This window comes from Glandiceps talaboti, chromosome 8 (genome assembly GCF_964340395.1).
Source record: "Glandiceps talaboti chromosome 8, keGlaTala1.1, whole genome shotgun sequence".
NCBI lineage: Eukaryota > Metazoa > Hemichordata > Enteropneusta > Spengelidae > Glandiceps > Glandiceps talaboti.
The window spans coordinates 8,430,647-8,448,336 of NC_135556.1; the positions used below are offsets into that span (position 1 = coordinate 8,430,647).

At 35.4% G+C, this 17,690-nt stretch overlaps 1 protein-coding gene across 1 annotated transcript in view; it reads left to right on the forward strand.

The window, feature by feature from the left end:
* The window catches only part of LOC144438423 (uncharacterized), a 349,033-nt gene that overhangs the window by 307,687 nt on the left and 23,656 nt on the right, over positions 1–17,690 (forward strand). The window lies entirely within an intron of this gene.

Here is a 17,690-nt window from a genome sequence, read left to right on the forward strand (position 1 = left end):
GATTTCTGCTTACGTCAAAAGAATTTCACAGATTAAGCCCCCCTCCCCCCCAAAAAAAAAAAATAAAATAAAAAAAAAATAATTGTTTTTGGTCAGCACGCGCATCACTTAAATACCCTCGCGTTGATGTTTTTTCGTGTTTGTCCAGCCCATGCAGTCTGCAGATACGGGGAAAACACAAAAAATAACCCTCCCTACTTCAGTGGAAGACAACTGCAGAGCCAATCATGAACAATCAAATGACATCTGCCCCATATACACACTTGTTCTAAAGTAAAATAAAAAGAACGGTAACTGCCATAAATAGTAGATTGAGTGACAGGTTTGAGAATTAAAAAAAAAAGAAAAAAAAAGAATTCGCGTCGTCACACCACTTTAGACAAGATGTCCTTACCAGAAACAATTCTTATTCTTTTTTTTTTGGCCTTAGCTAGTTCTGACTTTATCATGGCAAAAAAAATAGTGTTGTATCGGTCGTGATGCTGGGTATATAGGGGAATGTCCATTGTTTTAGTTCCCAAGCCCTGATGACAGCATTGACTCACAGTTCAACGAACCCCATCGATTTATCGTTTTACTCAACCATATAACGGTCTCCGCGTGACCTTTACATATCAAGAAACCCTTCATATGTCACGCGACTACTGATACCAAACAACATATCAGTGATAAATATCCAGGCGACTTCTAGCTGGAGATAAATATTAAAATGTATCTACTTCTGCAGTCATGACGCATCGAGGTGGCAATTGATGGAACCCTCACTCGGGTCACAGTCCTCGCAAATTGCTTGTTTTAGCTATCAGACTAATGATTTAGTGGCTATACAGTTGTAACTGTACATCATATCACAGAGAACGCATTAATCATCGGTTTGTGGCCCTCGCGAAGGGCGGTCGCCGACACCCATTTTAAAACACAACACCTTCGGAACAGGTTGAAAATTGTGGCACGTGACTCAGATGGAGTCAGGGGACACACCTAGTCCACACAGCAAGCGAAACTGCTGTGACACTTCCCAGGTATTCTGAAGTAATGGGTTCCGTCATGTAGTCATCGTTCTCCCGCAAGGTCTGATTGTATTAGTCACGCTCACTATAATATCAAATTGAATCACACGATTAATATTGCACTTTCGTATCTAAAAATAAGTTTAAAAAACGTATCTGAAAACAAAACAATAAATCCCAATTTTACTCAATTGCGCCAAATTATACATTTCTGTGAGAGAAATGAAATTCCCAGCAAAAGAAAAAAATATGTTGATTACTATATACATCACGTTATATAGCGAAATTGTTGAGTTGTGGGCATGTGTACAGTCGTAGCGTAATTTTCTGAGATGAGACTCAACCATTTGAGGAGGCGACATCAAACACAGTATATGTTGATCCTCGGGGAAACCGCGGGAAATTGCCATTTGTTAAATGATACAAGCTCTACCGTAACGTATACGCACATGCCATGACCTCAGAACAAACTACTATAAATCCAACTGCAGTGATGTTGACTATCAGCGATTCGACCAACGCATCATATTAATGGACCCTGTTTATGTTTCAAAACACTGCATGCCCTGAACTAAGTTAAGATTGATAATTTGTTCCTAATGTTTACATTCGACCGGGTCGACCCAGGCCAAGGCTACGATCAAAGCTTCGGTAACCATGGTAACAGCGGCACTAGACAAAAACCGTTTATTTGTAGTAGTAGGTAAATACAATAAATACACACAGATCTTTATAGACAGGATGATTTGTAAACATGTGTCCTCTGGTACATATAGGGTCATGGCGAGTTTCGAGGTTTTTTCCTCCATCGCACGAATCATGCGAATAGAATGGTAATACCCCCCCCCCCCGCCACACACACATGCACACACAGACACATATTTATATATAATATACACACACATACATACATACATACATACATACATACATACATACACACACATGCATACATACATACATACATACATACATACATACATACATACACACACACACACACACACACACACACACACACACACACAATCATTTTCGAAGCTTCCAAACTCTTTATAACTGACCTCGTTCGTGATTTATTTATTTTTATATAAAAAATAGTGACTATGTGTGTGGCTCTTCAATATATACAACGTCTAGAAACGAGAGAAGGGTGTGCTACGATTGAACTTGAAGTCTTCAACGTACGTGTTGTACGTGTAAGCTTACCCAATACAATACTAGTAATATGGAAATGACTGAAGTCATGAAGAATGGCTGAACCACAATCGGGTGATGTAATTAACATCGTTGTCACTTCTATGTTTGAGTTATAACCACCCATTCGGATGCCAATGACTTCGGTCTAATCTCGCGTGAACGACCGGGAGGCTGAAGATTTCTCGGAATCGACTATATTTTGATACTACACATTGCACCATATATCAAGAATGCATGTGTACTGCACATTGTTTTCATCTCGCTACTGATATTTAGAGCGGCTGAGTCCACTCTCAGTTAAAGTGTTTGCCAAGGTCACCAAATGATATAGATTTCCTATTTCACCCGTATGTCAATGTCAACGGTGAAGGAAACACCATGGACGTGACCGTCATTTAACCTGTAGTTTAATGTATCTATCATTTCATAGCCATGACACCGACAGGGACAGATTTCATAACGGAAATTGACTCGATAATAATAAGAAAAGTATTGTATACATGTTCATTTCAAAATCACTGATTATTAAAAAAAGTGATTGTACATTGGATGTACATGTGTATCAAACAATACAGGATGATGGATGTACACAATTATCTATCTACACTGGGTCGTCCACCCACACTATATACACGGTGCATCAAAACGCCTATTTTATCATTTGTATTGCCTTATCTCAGTTTAATAACCTAGCAAATTGCAAACATGTTTTTTGTACGTATCTGGGTCGTCAGATACTGGAGAACCATGGTGTTTTTTTGTCATATGTATTTTGAGATGATGACCTGTTCATGTCTGCACTTAGTTTTCCGCTATGTTTCCACAAACTCATGATATTTAATGATTACAGAGAACTATACTTGCTACGTTCAAACTTAAGTATCTTTTATGTATCTCATGACTCGGTTGTAGACATTGATTTACATATATAACTTCGTTGGGTTTCAGCACAGTCAAAGAGAAACAACTCCTTTTCTGTGGTTTTCGTCAGTACTCGATCAGAATTGTTTGCTGGTATGAGTTCAGAATTAGCTGTTGCAGAGACGTCTCAGGGGCCTATCACTATCCTGGAGATAGTAAGACCATGGTAAGTCCACAGACAAGTAAGAAAGTGTTTTCACTTGGTACAGCATGTGAAAACACCTACTATATTACATGTGTTTGTGCGGCAGTATTGTTTGTGGATATACGGTCAGGTCAGGTACCTTGTTTGTTTCACCCCTGGGTGCCCTTTAAAACCCAACGTGAATCTACAATACACAGCTCACAATTCATACTGTCGCTCCTGGCTTGGTGGAAGATTGTGTGTGTGTCTTTGGGGTATTAATCACCACGAGTCCAGATGAATAAATTCCATAAAGGTGTGATACAAACATCTAAAATTGGATTTTTACAGCTAATATAAGACATGCAAGGCGCGAAAAGTGGCCTGTGTAGGGGGCTTTGGGGGAAAAGGTGTGCACGTCTAATTGGTCATTATTGTGAGATTGGGTTTTCATTTCCTATCCCGTTTTAACTTGCTGGATACTAATAGGTAGTGGTCATTTGTTATTTAAACAAACAAACAAACAAACAAACAAACAAACAAACTAACAAACAAACAAACAAACTGTTATTTGGGCGACGATCACAGTCTACGGGGAATTACCACCTTCAGATTATTAAAGTCAAGATGAAATAGTAAATACATGTACACGAAAAACAACACATAGGTCAATTGTAGCCACAGACACACACGTACACAATACAAACACATACACAAGTGAAGCATTTGTTTGTCAAAAACATAAATAGCGCTATCTGCCTGTGGTCAAAATAAGGACACAGACAATTCACAAACACGTGTGAATGTAGAAACAAAAAAGTCACGAAGTCATATCAACAACACACTCATGAAAAACATGCGATTCGTGTTCGCATTCAATGTATTGTTATGAACATCACTCATGCACAACGTTACCCTAACATACATACATACATACATACATACATACATACATACATACATGTATACATACATACATACATACATACATACATACATACATATATACATACATACATACATACATACATACATACATACATACATATATACATACATACATACATACATATATACATACATACATACATACATACATACATACATACATACATACATACAGACAGACAGACATACACACACAAGCTTACTTACTTACAAACATACATATTTTCACATACATACATACAGAATGTAAACTGGTCGAGATATATGCATTACGTTATAAATAAATATTTTTAATACACGTTCAAATAGTTATATCAAATTTCCATCATGAAAGTAAAATTCTTCAGTATACAACAAAATGTACATAATAAATACAGAAACTGAAACTGAGTCACAATATCAAGTATAAGTACTATTGTCAATGAATGGTGCATGGTTTCCATTAGATGCAAAATACTGTTTTGTCTAGTAGAGAGACATATTCAGTGAGCCTTTGACAATTTACGAAACACTGTCCTGTTCAAGTGGAATTAGAAAGATCGTAAAAAATGGCTGTTTTGTCAAAGAGTACATAAAATCACTCCTGAAGTTTGAAGCGACAATAACATGTTGACAATAGTAAACATGTATATAGCACGGCAATGTTACTAACATTTTTGGGATAGAAAAGACAGTGATAGTATTTGCTAAAACTACAAAATAAAATATCTTTTAAAAAAAACACCCTAAAAGACCAATGACATGAGAAATGTATGCTAAGATACATATCCGGCTTAGTTGGTGGTGGAACCCGTTCCTTTCTTTAGCGATCGAAGGGTTCTTTTGTTATCCAAAATTCAGTTTCTATTGTTCACACCCAACCACTCCACCCCTTTTCGCAGAAAACGCAAGAATGAAATGTTATTAAAACAAAGGTCACATGCTGATATTTGTCAAGAATTTGAGCTCAGAAATAGAAATGACGGTAACCAAGACCCTTGCACCAGGTTACAAGGGTGGATGCAAATCAAAGAAACTAAATATAAATCACTGTTGTACAGTACATAGATGTTGCATTGTTACCGTTCAGTTCAGTTCATTCGTGGTGATGAGGATGACTCACGCACCGTCTATGTTTCTTTGTGTACGTGTAGGGCATACACAGATCATTTCCTCTGTACGCGTAACTGGTAAATCGATGTGCAATAGACAAATCTCAAATTTCGATGTTTAGAATGTTCAGCTACTAATATAGTACTATACAATATTGCAAAGTTCGGCTCTTGGCAGTGTTCTCAGCCTCGGATGTGATGCGATCGGTTGGCAGCAACGAAGGCACGCACGGTACTGAGAAGGGTACTTTGGCACCATAAATCAAAGCTATTCGGGAAGTCACCTGCACGTGAATCAGTATCAGAAAATTTTACCAGAGTAAAGTTCAAACAGTCTATTCTTGTGGTCTTGAAGGGTCAGTTAGCCTCTGTAACCTGCTCAAAGTATGTCTGTTAAGACCAAGTCCGAGATTTGTAAGACTATTTTTCCTGATTTCTGTTGATTTCCTTCTGCACCTTGTTTTCAGGCAATCGCTCGTCCTTTTGCAGTCAACTTCATCATCGTCGAGTTCCTCCTCATCCTCTTGTAGCTCTTCTAGACTAGGTAGTATGCTCGTCGCAGATCGGAGAGGCGATAGCGGCGTTGCTTGTAGCGCTACTACCCAATCGTCCCTGTCTGCTTGACTCTCTGCCGTAAGGAGGAGCGGACTGCCATCGCCGTTCTTCGGACTGATCACGAAGCTTCGGCAATCTTGCTTCTCCAGTCGGCAGTTACGGAGCTTTAGAAAGCCACATGAATTGCAAAACTTCTTGTCTTGGTAGAAGACAACGAACGGATCTATTGCCTTACCATGCACTTTCACGACGAGACGCCGTTGACGGCTCGGCTGTCCGGGTTGACTCACGGCAAGCGTACCACATTTCGTCTCACTGCTAGGCATTGGTTGTTCTGTCATTCCGCAGCCACAATGCATATTTTCTTTGTTGCACATCGTATGAATGTTCAGATGAGTGTAGTCGGTGTAGTCGGCTAAGACGTTGACGATATGGTATATAATGCTGGTAGAATACTGAGTGCCTTGTTACTCGTAAGCTGGTAGTGTATGGTCTGACTCAACAGTGGACTCCACCCCGTATTTATGCTGTTTCGCTTACGTGAGGTCATCGCCCATGAGTCGACCGACAGGAACCGTAAACATGTTTACGTTTACTCATACTTCGCGCATATACTTAGCTAGAACTGTCATATGATTGGTCGAGGTCACAGGTCAACTCCTTATGGGGTGACGTCAGCCTAGCTAATAACAGGAAAGCTACTATGGAATATCTATAAGCTTACTGCAGAGAATGTTTCGTATCGATCTTTCCATGTTTTCATAACCGGGAAATCCAAAAACGCATAGATTGAGTTTCGATAAAATCAATGCAACATAATACTGACCTCGACTTTCACATGGCATCTTTAAAATGTAAAATAACAATCGCAAAGAGGGACAACACTGGAACAAAATCAATAATGTATACCCCGTTCGCGCTCCACGGTAAAGTATACACAATGATACAGCCGCGGCCGTCGACGTCTGAACAACATTTGTACGTGATGTATGTATTTCGCATGTAGTAATTTTTTTTTTGCTGAAATTCTATTCCATTGTAATTTTCTAACTTTAGAAATGTTTTGTCGCATCTTTTTAAATACTTAATGAATTAAATGTAGTTTCAATGTCGCTGTCCTCAGGCTAAATTTAGCAGGAAGGCGGAAAGAACAAGTACATCGTAATAAACTCAAGTATGAATTTATGGAGGCGCACTATTCATTGTCTGGGGAACACACAAAGCAATACACGTGATACACGTGTCTCCTTTTGACCTTATGCAGCTTACACCTGTACGTCCTCCAACGTCAAAGTCAAGTTCTCACGGTCACCCCGTCATGACGCTGCTTATTTTATTTCATTTATGTCTCTAAGAATAAACCCTTTCCATGTTCAGTTCGGCCTAAAAATTACTCATTCCAAACATCTCTATCCAATGTCTATACTAAGATGCCAATGAAATGACATCGTCTGCTATTCACATTTTATTGTATTGATCGTTCGCATGGCATTATTCTTTCTGACTTTTCATGACAATTCCACAGAAAAACAACATAACTGTTTATTGTTGTGGTTGATTGATTGCTAATAATCATAATAATTTGACAAACAAAATAATTCGATATTGGTTAAAATAAAAAAATATTTTGATGATGAGAGCGCGTGACATGCGTACTACCGTCCTATAAACAATTATCACACTCAGAGCGCTAATAAATTATCAGTGAGGCATCAAGCGAATGTGATTTTATTTTTACAGTATGTAAAAAACAACACCCGGATTGTCATTCTATATTTCTGTTATGTTCATACCACAGCATCAACGACTCCCCGCGCTTGAGTGACTGTTCTTTGAAAACTGTCGTCACCCAGCGAAACCCCCCCCCCCTCCCGCCCGGCTATTGTCATAGGCGAAAAAAGGTACTCTTTCTCCAACCGTACCTGAATTGGAGATGGTAAAAATGTACTATTTTTTATAAAATTCAAAACGTAATTTTCTTGAGGGTGGTTAGAAATCAAACCTATTAAACCTATTACGATAGAGTAATTCTACGCCTTTCATCACGTGGACCTCCCTTTCATTGTTAGGCAAAGTTCAAAAACCACAGTACAACGATCCATGGCCATAACTGTTTAATGCGAGAATAAAACAGACGTTAGGCTTTGGTATGAGGTGAAAGAGTCTGCCTTTAGCTTTATCGTAAAGTGTGGTATGAGAACATTTTGGGTTTGGAGGTCTGCGGAGTCTCCCTTTTACGATACCCACGGAGTTGTCCCCCCCCCCTCCCCCGTCGTGCTCACACATTCCATTCATGTATTTAAGAGCCAGATTTTTGCAATTTATATCGAAGAGAAAAACAACATTAAATCATGATTAGCGACTCACATCATCTAAATAACTAGTCCAATTCTCGTATAAAACCGGATCATATTTTTTCCATTGACGCAGCAAAAATGAACAACATGTAGGAGGCGTACGTGATGTAGCGTTGTCCGGGCCGTAAAAGGGGAAAATTGTTTTACTACGATAACAACTCCACTCTTTCTGTCTCAATACTTCTATGACTTCACACTCCATAACATTTTGTTGTACACGCTTCCAACAGACAGTGGAGGTTATTTCCCCTCATCCACTGTCTATGCATCCACAAATAGACTCGGATCTAGATATGACTCTTAACTCGCTTTGTTGATGTGAAAAACACGACCCGGCCTAATCGTTCGTTTCCTCATACTATTGAGTGATGGCTTCATTGATAACAAATTTATAAATAGCTGTTTTTGTATTTATATGTGGATACTTTTTTGATAACAGCTACTAGTTGGACACGAGTACTTTGAGTGGTGGTGGTCGTGAAAACCTAGTAAATTGTCTGGTACTGAAATTTGTTTCAATGCCAGGAACGAGACCTACATCATTTGATAACACATCGTTATAATTTCTGATATTATCTTAAAGTGGCCATATGGATGAGGATTTGGCATTTATTTTGGAATTTATAAAACAAATTTATCATGGCTTTCTACTTGAAAAATCAACGCAAAACAACATTGACTAAGTTTGTGTTTGTAACTCATTACATTGCAAAATACTAAATTATGTGTAAAAATGTTGTCTTTTTGCATTGTATTGAGTTACAAAGACTTGGCATATGTTATTTCACATTAAAAATCCAAAATAAATCCCCAATTCTCATCCATATGGCCACTTAATTCTTGTTATAATTCACACTATTATGATACGCTTTCATTTCCCTGTCTGTTTATGCTGTCATATCTTTTCCATCCCACTCTAGCTTGTTTCAGTTCGTTTCTATGATTGCTTTTTGTTCATGATCAGTTTGTTCAGTTCGAAAATATGATACAGTGGGTCTAAGAAAAATAACGAGTTTTATATTAGATGTGATAAACTTCTGTCCATCGAGTTACACACTACAACGGAAATCATAAACCCTGAAACAAAACGTCGTCTGGCTCAACAAAAATCTCATTAACAAAGCTACATTCTATCAGCTGGCTAGACAAAAATCTTACCAACAGCGTTTCATCAATTGTCTGGCGTGACAAACATCCTTACCCATATTGTTACATTTTCTTTGCGTGAGCTACCATTATCTTAGGAGATCAACGTCAAACTCATATGCCCCTGCCTGGTAAACCTAAGGTCTGACGCGTTCTTTGATATTTTTGAGACAGTCAATTGACTAAAATGTATCAATTGTAGTTCTGAATCAGTTCTTGTGTGCCGGACGATAACATGTGGAAATATTAATTAGATTTTTGTCGAGCCAGACGAGAACATTTACAACATCAAAGAGATATTTTGTCTGGTCAGACAAAAACTGTGGCAATGTTAGTGAGATTTTTGTCGAACAAGGCGACGTTTTGTTTCAGGGTTTGTGATTTCCGTTGTATCATCGTTCCCATAGTATATTTTGACGGTAGAGGGCGATCGTTATTTCTCCACCTGTTTTTTTCTTCCAATTCTGAAGCAGTGACCCGAGCAGTGACCCTGGCATTGCCTGGGAGCAGTCACGGTGACAGTTCTCAAAAACAGCCTGTCAGTTTTGGATGCGTACTATAATTATCCGTATGAAAGTATAAAGAGAAGAAAATAATCCAAGGCTGTCATGTTCTTCAGAGTACAGTAGACGAATGGACTTGGTACCCTTTAGGCTTTCCGTGGATATGTGTGTTACTGTAAGCCCTAGTACGAACTTGTTGTATGGCTGTAGTTAGATTTCCTCAAGTCTCCGGGCTTTTCTTGATTTGAATAAAGAACAAAAAAGAAACCCGTGTATTTTTGTCTGATATGATAATTTAATTGAGTGATTGACTGATTGAATTGTGAAACAGTCGGATGAACCTCAGACTACACTGAGATTTGCGGTCTGAGGATGAACACATAGCACAGTCGCACGTTGTATTTATGACATCGCTACCGATTTTATAAGAATATCGCCAATCTCTATAATAACGTCATTGTTCTGTATTAGGACCGTCATAGACAAGAATAAAACCATTTAGGAAAGGAATAACAGTACTAGTTTACAAGCGACTGTGACACATAGCCCTTGGGAGACTACTAGTAAAATGATAATTTTGTTCGTACATGAATTTATATTGATTGATACCGAAGGGGGGGGGGGGGTTGAGTGACATCAGTCATAAACGAGTCACAGACCATCAAGCCATGCAAGCAGAGCTAAATACTGTATGTGTAGGCCTATATCGGTCAACATAAACTGATAATGGGTTCTGTAGTCATGGAGACATTATGATCCGAGAACGGAGTTTTATAAGGTAGATAATCCAAGAGTGTGAGTTTTTGTTTCTTTTGTACAACATCTACAAGACGATTTTCATGTACAGCTAACCTTGTAAGATTTTCCAAGGTGGTTGGTCTTACCAACTGCAATTTCGACAGCAAAATACAAATATGACGTTGAGGGCGCAAGTTACACAAATATCGAATCCCAGTGACAACTTGTCATGTTCAGTATACAGGAATCTAACCATAACGACAATTTAACTCGTGCTCCGAACTTTGTAGTTTATCTTATCCATTTGGACAAAAATGAAACATTATAGTATAGTCACACTGTCGATAACGTTTACATCGTTGCTGTCTCACCAATGACCAGTTATAGTTTTTACACTTTCTGTTGGAAGGTAGTTATTTAAGAAGGCTCCTCTGTCTACAAATGTTATACTCTACAGTGACCATAGCACCAATTGTGACCATATGAATGGGGTTATTTCCACTACGACTGTCACATTAATTTTCTGTTTTCCAAATGTATACGTTTACATATTTTTGTATTATTAACAGTTTTAAAATTAGTCTTGTACAATTAGAAATTTAATTGTGTTATTTGTAAAATTTAGTCTTTGTCTCTGCACAAATTTATTTTTGTATTGTTTCAAAATGTATTTCGTACGTTCCTAAATTTACTAAATATTGTTTTTCAAATGAAGATTTGTTTGTGTGTTCACTATACATTTGATGTTGTTCCCAAATTAAGTTTTCAGAAATTGACTTGTAATTGGGGTCAGATGAGATTTGTTGTCGAAAATAGAATTTTAGGTATCAGAAAGTTAAGTTTTACTACCGAAAATTTATCGGTTGGACAATCAACATTCTACCAACAACTTGTTCTATTCTATTCCCATCATGCACAGCAATAGAACAAAGTTATTTGTTTACAAATTTTACTACAGAAAAGGATTATTCCATTTCAATAGAGTTTAGATAATCACTATTCCACCAACAAATTATTCTATTCTATTCCCATCATACACTGCAAAAGAAGTTATTTTTACCATAAAGGACTATTCCATTTCAAAATAGGTTGGACAATAGGAATTCTACCAACAACTTATTCTATTCTATTCCCATCATGCACTGCAATAGAACAAAGCCATTTGTTTACAAATTTTACTACAGTGGAGGGTTATTCCATTTCAAAATAGGTTGGACAATCACCATTCTACCAACAAATTATTCTATTCTATTCCCATCATACATAGCAATAGAACAAAGTCACTTGTTTACAAATGTTACTAAGGAGTATTATTCCATTTTAATATAGGTTGGACAATCACCATTCTACCAACAAATTATTCTATTCTATTCCCATCATGCACAGCAATAGAAAAAGTTATTTGTTTACAAATTTTTACCACAGAGAAGGGTGATTCTATTTCAATATAGGTTGGACAATCACCATTCTACCATCAAATTATTCTATTCTATTCCCATCATGCACAGCAATAGAACAAAGTTATTTGTTTACAAATTTTTACCACAGAGAAGGATGATTCTATTTCAATATAGGTTGGACAATCACCATTCTACCATCAAATTATTCTATTCTATTCCCATCATGCACAGCAATAGAAAAAGTTATTTGTTTACAAATTTTTACCACAGAGAAGGATTATTCTATTTCAATATAGGTTGGACAATCACCATTCCACCAACAAATTATTCTATTCTATATCCCATCATGCACAGCAATAGAACAAAGTTATTTGTTTACAAATTTTTACCACAGAGAAGGATGATTCTATTTCAATATAGGTTGGACAATCACCATTCTACCAACAAATTATTCTATTCTGTTCCCATCATGCACAGCAATAGAACAAAGTTATTTGTTTACAAATTTTTACCACAGAGAAGGATTATTCTATTTCAATATAGGTTGGACAATCACCATTCTAACAACAAATTATTCTATTCTGTTCCCATCATGCACAGCAATAGAACAAAGTTATTTGTTTACAAATTCTTACCACAGAGAAGGATTATTCTATTTCAATATAGGTTGGACAATCACCATTCCACCAACAAATTATTCTATTCTATTCCCATCATGCACAGCTATAGAACAAAGTTATTTGTTTACAAATTTTTACCACAGACAAGGATTATTCTATTTCAATATAGGTTGGACAATCACCATTCTACCAACAAATTATTCTATTCTATTCCCATCATGCACTGCAATAGAACAAAGTTATTTGTTTACAAATTTTTACCACAGAGAAGGATTATTCTATTTCAATATAGGTTGGACAATCACCATTCTACCAACAAATTGTTCTATTCTATTCTATTCTATTCCCATCATGCACTGCACTAGAACAAAGTCATTTGTTTACTAATTTTTACCACAGAGAAGGATTATTCTATTTCAATATAGGTTGGACAATCACCATTCTACCAACAAAGTATTCTATTCTATTCCCATCATGCACTGCAATAGAAAAAAATCATTTGTTTACAAATTTTTACCACAAAGAAGGATCATTCTATTTCAATATAGGTTGGACAATCACCATTCTACCAACAAATTATTCTATTCTATTCCCATCATGCACTGCAATAGAACAAAATCATTTGTTTACTAATTTTTACCACAGAGAAGGATTATTCTATTTCAATATAGGTTGGACAATCACCATTCTAACAACAAATTATTCTATTCTATTCTATTCTATTCTATTCACATCATGCACAGCAATAGAACAAAGTTATTTGTTTACAAATTTTTACTACAGAAAAGGATTATTCCATTTCAATAGAGTTTAGATAATCACTATTCCACCAACAAATTATTCTATTCTATTCCCATCATACACTGCAAAAGAAGTTATTTTTACCATAAAGGACTATTCCATTTCAAAATAGGTTGGACAATAGGAATTCTACCAACAACTTATTCTATTCTATTCCCATCATGCACTGCAATAGAACAAAGCCATTTGTTTACAAATTTTTACCACAAAGAAGGATTATTCTATTTCAATATAGGTTGGCCAATCACCATTCTACCAACAAATTATTCTATTATATTTCCATTATGCACTGCACTAGAACAAAGTCATTTGTTTACAAATGTTTACCACAGAGAAGGATTATTCTATTTCAATATAGGTTGGCCAATCACCATCCTACCAACAAATTATTCTATTCTATTCCCATCATGCACAGCAATAGAACAAAGTTATTTGTTTACAAATTTTTAGCACAGAGAAGGATCATTCTATTTCAATATAGGTTGGACAATCACCATTCTACCAACAAATTGTTCTATTCTATTCTATTCTATTCTATTCCCATCATGCACTGCACTAGAACAAAGTCATTTGTTTACAAATGTTTACCACAGAGAAGGATTATTCTATTTTAATATAGGTTGGACAATCACCATTCTACCAACAAATTATTCTATTCTATTCCCATTATGCACTGCACTAGAACAAAGTCATTTGTTTACAAATGTTTACCACAGAGAAGGATTATTCTATTTCAATATAGGTTGGACAATCACAATTCTACCAACAAATTATTCCATTCTATTCCCATCATACACTGTGTGCCAATAGAATAAAATCATTTGTTTACAAATTTCAATGCAAAAAAGGATTATTCCATTTACATATAGGGGACAATCAACATTCTACCAACAAATTATTCTATTCTATTCCCCCCACACACTGCAAAAGGACAAAGTCATTTGTTTACAAATGTTACTGAGGAGTATGTTACCATAGAAAATGATTATTCTATTTCAATATAGGTTGGACAATCACCATTCTACCAACAAATTATTCTATTCTATTCCCATCATGCACTGCAATAGAACAAAGTTATTTGTTTACAAATTTTTACCACAGAGAAGGATTATTCCATTTCAATATAGGTTGGACAATCACCATTCTACCAACAAATTATTCTATTCTGTTCCCATCATGCACAGCAATAGAACAAAGTTATTTGTTTACAAATTTTTACCACAGAGAAGGATTATTCCATTTCAATATAGGTTGGACAATCACCATTCTACCAACAAATTATTCTATTCTATTCTATTCTATTCGCATCATGCACAGCAATAGAACAAAGTTATTTGTTTACAAATTTTTACTACAGAGAGGGATTATTCCATTTCAATAGAGGTTGGACAATCACTATTCTACCAACAAATATGGATACACTGCATTCCAAATAGAACAAAATCATATGTTTACAGATGTTAGAACCATTCTACAAACAAATTGTAATATTTACCAGAGAGAAGGATTATTCCATTTTAATATACGTTGGACAGTTGAATCACCATTGTGGAATAAAAGTGACCAATAGTATTATTATATACTATTGTCATCATACACTGAATTTCAATAAACATTTACAATTGACAAATTTTACAACAGAGGAGGGGCTTTAGTCTATTTCAATATCGGCTGGATAACACCATTCCACCAATATATCTGTGCAGTAAAAGTGACCAATAACATTTACTACAGTCACTTTCCATCATACGCTGCATTCACATAGAGCAAAGTTTACTTTGCAATAATACAAAAGGAATTGTTTATCAACTTTAGCAATGAGAAATATACATTCCATTTTAATAATTAAATAAATTTAATAATATATTAAAGATATGAAAACAATACTCTGGTTAGGTTTAATCTTTTAAAATTATTAAAGTTCAAACTGATGAATATATAAATAAATATAATTACTACCAATATTTCTTGCTACAAAAATTGACCAATAATATTGTTACATTATTCCAATAAAACAAAGTTATTCGTTGACAAATACTGTGAGAGAAGGATTATTCCATTCCAACAGAGGTTGGACAATCATCATAATACCAATATTTATTGGTCAAAAGAGTGACCAATTATATTATCAAATTCTATTCCCATCATACAATGCATTAAAATAAAATAAAGTTGTTTCTTTCAAAACTTTTAGTAGTGAGGAGGGATTATTCAAATTCAATATAAGTTGGGCAATTAGATGTTATTCCCCAATATTTGTCTTCAAAAACCAAGGAATTGAGTCTAGTGACAAGTAGTGACAACACTTAGGTCACGAGTATTTTCTGGCTGAATGAAGAAAAATATTGGAGAATAACATAATTATATCACTGCTATTAACGTCAAAGAAAAAATTAGGGAAAGTAATGGCAATATTTGAATGTTTTGACTCATATTTCGAACACAGCCGAACCAATGACGTAAACACATGTAGTAATTCATAGAAAAGTGTTGTTGTGACGTAGAAATGCGTTGTGGTGACGTGGAACGACCAAAGTATAAATTCCATATTTTTGGCTTATGCAAGGTATAATCACCATTCTTTCCACAAAATGTGACCAATTAAAATTTAATACAATTTATCTCCACGATAAACTGTGTTTTAATTGAACAAAGTCATTTGTTTACAAGTTTGCAACAAGAATGCACATTCCATTTCAATGTACAACATAAAAATGAATACAATGAAATGCATATTCTCATTGCTATAATTTGTAAACAAATGATTTGGCATGATTATTAGAATATGAAATTTATAATATTGAAGGCAAGAAAACAATAATCATGTATGTTATGTTCAATCTTAAAGATTATTAAGTTTCAAATTATGATTATATAAATAAATATAAATAACAAATTTATAATATTACTGTTCTCATCTATTCTAAAACATTTTCTAAATTTAAACTGAATGTTGTAAACTGTACGAGTCTTAGCCTTACAAATTTTAAGACTATGGTACTCACTATTACTTCCTGTACATTATTCTTGCTAATCCTTAGAACTCATTATTCCAGAATAAGATGATCCATAACACCATAACAACATCTAACCAGACAGTGAAGTACAAATTTGTTCTATTCAAACAATGAATGAAGTGACAATGCCCATGCTACCCATAATTCTTTGTGTTGAAAGTGACTGTTGATGTCATCACATTCTATTCCCATCACACAGTGTGTTCCAATAGAACAAAGTCATTTGTTCACAAATTTTAGTAAAGAAAAGGATTATTCCATTAGAGGTTGGACAATCACCATTCTGCCAACAAATTATTGTATTCTTTTCCCATCACACACTGCAATTGTCATTTTTTTTTTTTTTTTTACAAATGTGACCATAGAGAAGGATTATTCCATTTCCACATAGGTTGGACCAAAGACAAGTAACACACCATTCTACCAATATTTTTTGGAATAAAGGTGATTATATACTATTGCCACCATATACTGAATTTCAATAAAAGTTATTTATTGACAATTTTTTCTACAGAAGAGGATTTATTCATTTCAATATCGACTGTATAGCACCATTCTACCAATATATTTTGAATTGAATTGAATTGAATATCTTTGCAGTAAAAGTGACTAATAACATTTACTACAGTCACTTCCCATCATACACTGCATTCACATAGAACAAAGTTATTGGCATTGCATTAATGTAAAGTGAATTTTTTTTACAAATTTTTGTCAAGTGCTATCCCATATCCAGATCCTTCAGATCTCTCTTTCTTTTTTTGGTTTTAATAGAGACCATGTTAGCATCCAGACTAATAAATGTTAGCAAAGAGTATGTACAGTCCATTTCAAAGTAGAATTAAAAAAATGCAATATATAAAAATATTGAAGATAAGAAAACAATCATCTGGTTATTATAAGTTCAATATTAAACATCATCAAAGTTTCATGTTTAAGATTACACAAATAAATAACTGCAATTGATAATATAGAACTGTTTTAAATTTACACTCAGTAACTTTTAACACTGGAAGCATTTCTACCTTGTGTATATAGCTTCCAAACTCTCATCGCTCATACCACTTTAGATCTAGGGCTATCAATAGCGCTAGTGGACTTGGTCCTGCTTGCAGACGGTTCACTGGTCTAGATTTCTGACATGACCCTCAAAACCGTCCTGCAAAGAGCAATGTACCAATTAATCATATCTCGAGTGCGGAAGCAAAATGCTTTTTAGGCGAGCTCGGTGAAAGTTAAACAGCGCCACCGTCGCCATC